Below are 3,535 nucleotides of genomic sequence, written 5' to 3' on the forward strand. Positions count from 1 at the left end.
AGCATGTCATTCTCAATGGAGAGAAGTCTTCCGAAGGAAGAGTGATTTCAGGTGTGCCACAGGGAAGTGTCGTAGGACCGTTGCTATTCACAATATACAAAATGACCTTGTGGATGACATCGGAAGTTCACTGAGGCTTTTTGCGGATGATGCTGTGGTATATCGAGAGGTTGTAACAATGGAAAATTGTACTGAAATGCAGGAGGATCTGCAGCGAATTGACGCATGGTGCAGGGAATGGCAATTGAATCTCAATGTAGACAAGTGTAATGTGCTGCGAATACATAGAATGAAAGATCCCTTATCATTTAGCTACGATAAAGCAGGTCAGCAACTGCAAGTACGCATTAGGAGTGATTTCAAATGGAATGATCATATAAAGTTGATCGTCGGTAAAGCAGATGCCAGACAGATTCATTGGAAGAATCCTAAGGAAATGCAATCCGAAAACAAATTTAGTAGGTTACAGTACACTTTTTCGCCCACTGGTTAAATACTGCTCAGCAGTGTGGGATCCGTACCAGATAGGGTTGATAGACGAGATAGAGAAGCTCCAACGGAGCAGCGAGCTTCGTTACAGGACCATTTAGTAGTCGCGAAAGCGTTACGGAGATGGTAGATAAACTCCAGTGGAAGACTTTGCAGGAGAGACGCTCAGTAGCTCGGTACGGGCTTTTGTTGAAGTTTCGAGAACATACCTTCACCGAGGAGTCAAGCAGTATATTGCTCCGTCCTACATATATTGTTTGGACAAGAAGAGAATAGAAGCTTTCGAAATGTGGTGCTACAGAAGAATGCTGAAGATTAGATGGGTAGATCACATAACTAATGAGGAAGTATTGAATAGGATTGGGGAGAAGAGAAGTTTGTGGCACAACTTGACCAGAAGAAGGGATCGGTTGGTAGGACATGTTCTGAGGCATCGAGGGATCACCAATTTAGTATTGGAGGGCAGCGTGGAGGGTAAAAATCATAGGGGGAGACCAAGAGATGAATACACTAAGCAGATTCAGAAGGATGTAGGTTGCAGTAGGTACTGGGAGATGAAGAAGCTTGCACAGGATGGAGTAGCATGGAGAGCTGCATCAAACCAGTCTCAGGACTGAAGACCACAACAACAACAACAACGTATATTTCGCGAAGAGACCATGAGGATAAAATCAGAGAGATTAGAGCCCACGCGGAGGCATACCGACAATCCTTCTTTCCACGAACAATACGAGACTGGAATAGAAGGGAGACCCGATAGAGGTACTCAAGGTACCCTCCGCCACACCGTCAGGTGGCTTGCGGAGTATGGATGTAGATGTAGATGTAGATGTGAATCAAATCGTTATGCAACAGCTCTTGGTGGCCAGGCGACACAGACTTCAAATGGCTCTGAGCTCTATGGGACTTAACATCTGAAGTCATCAGTCCCCCAGAACTTAGAACTACTTAAACCTAACCAACCAAAGGACATCACACACATCCATGCCCGAGGCAGGATCGAACCTGCGACCGTAGCGACCATAGACTGAAGCGCCTAGAACCGCTGGGCCACTGCGGCAGTCTGTGTCGCCTGGTCACCAAGAGCTGTTGCATAACGATTTGATTCACGGATCCAGTTATATGGCTCCTTCCGTGTACAGCGATTTTACGACTATGACATGTGGGGCCTGAAGATGGCATCAATGTTAACACCGAAACTGGTAGCACATAAGATGTTCATAAAATAAATTTATGCAATACGTAAGGCTGTTGGTAAACTATTGCGTCAAGAAATACATGCCAGCCTTTGTCCCACGGTCCATAATGGATCAACGAAGATTAAATATTAGTAGGTTGCGGGGATGGAAGTAAGTTTGGCGGGGAGTTGGGGGGGGGTGGGAAAAGTTGTAGAGACCGACCAAGATTTAACTGCAGTAAGCAAGTTCAAGTGGATAAGGATCGCAGGAATTATGGAAACGAAGCTCGCATAGAACACAACAGCGTGGAGGGTCTTATGGTGCCAAGCTTCAGACTAATTTACTATCAAAAACAGTCTTGACCACAATTATTAATTCCAGTGACCGGTTTCGACCACAGCTGTGGTCATCTTTAGACCAATGAGTAAGAACCTCCTTCTGGTAAATCACTAGTAGTGATAGTATTTGTAATGACATTGATCACTGCATACTCCCACAATGTATTCAAAAATAGCCGGCCTCTGTGGCCGAGCGGTTCTAGGCGCTTTAGTCTGAACCGCGCGACCGCTACGGTCGCAGATTCGAATCCTGCCTCAGGCATGGATGTGTGTGATGTCCTTAGGTTAGTTAAGTTTAAGTAATTCTATGTTCTAGGGGACTGATGACTTCAGATGTTAAGTTCCGTAGTGCTCAGAGCCTTTCTTTTTTATTCAAAAGTAATTCAGACTGTGGACCACAACAACAACGGCAACAGCAAAAACAACTAATTATTCCATCTTCTCCTGCCAAAGTATAATAAGTACGAGCTCTAATCTCAGCACGTGAAACACGTTTCACTCGGTCGAGATATAAAACTGTGTGCTGGTCCAACTAAATTAAGCGTGAGACTTGTACAGACTAAACTAAAAACCAGTGTTGAAAAGGCTGTTCTTGTACCTCGAAGAAGTAAATAGTGCAGTCTCGAAGGGCAAGGGTTAATGTTTCAGGCACAATTCAGCGAAGGCGCTCGGTTGGATTTTACAGAAAGTTTTTTTCCCTTCAGTGCCTCCTGTGGAAAAAAGAACCCCTTTTGAAGAGGCACAGACGCAATGTTCGTTACCTCAGTGCAATTAAATGGGGCGCCATTTCAACGGGAATATAAAGTAGGCGGATGAAATCTTTTTGCAGATTATTTAAGAGTAAAAGATCCGGGCATGAGCCCTACCCAATAGCGGCGGAGCGGCGCGTGGAGAAGGAAGCCTTTGGTGAAGGGAGCAGGAGCGCCTGACGGGGCACGTCGCCGCATTTCAATACCAGAGGATTAGGCCCGAGTTGCGTCCTCGTCTTGGGGAGGGACAGTATCCTGAGGTGGCTGCAGGAGCTGGATTGGGTGTTGGGGTCTGGGATGCCGGCAGGGGGTGCGGTGGGGTGAGAAGGGGTGGGGTGGTAAGTCTGCCCCAGGTTGGCCGCCGCAAGCAACAGGCACAGTCCTGAAAGGATATGACAGTGGGAAGGCGCGATGGAAGTGGCGAGGATGGCTGGGGGGGGGGGGGGGGGGGGGAGCGGGGAGAGGCCCAGAGGTGGGCAGGCGGGTAGTCCTTTGAGGGCGCCAGGACCGCTGCCCTACAATCCGGGATTAATCTGCGCCTGTGTCGCGCAGAAGGACGACGGGCGATGGCGGGCGGCTACGCACGCCGGTCGCTCCCGCGAAGCGCTGAATGGGTCTGCGCCGCTCGGCGGCCACCCAGAGAGAGGGCCCGGCCACCAATTATGAAGCGGCCCGAATATCAGATGAGCCGCGGCCCGCGCCTACCGCAGCTATGCAAATTATTTCCCGGCCAGTATTCCGGAAGGCCATCACCGCCCCCTTGGACGATGTCCGCCCATTT

The sequence above is a fragment of the Schistocerca piceifrons genome, chromosome 4 (assembly GCF_021461385.2).
Source record: "Schistocerca piceifrons isolate TAMUIC-IGC-003096 chromosome 4, iqSchPice1.1, whole genome shotgun sequence".
In the NCBI taxonomy this organism is placed as follows: domain Eukaryota; kingdom Metazoa; phylum Arthropoda; class Insecta; order Orthoptera; family Acrididae; genus Schistocerca; species Schistocerca piceifrons.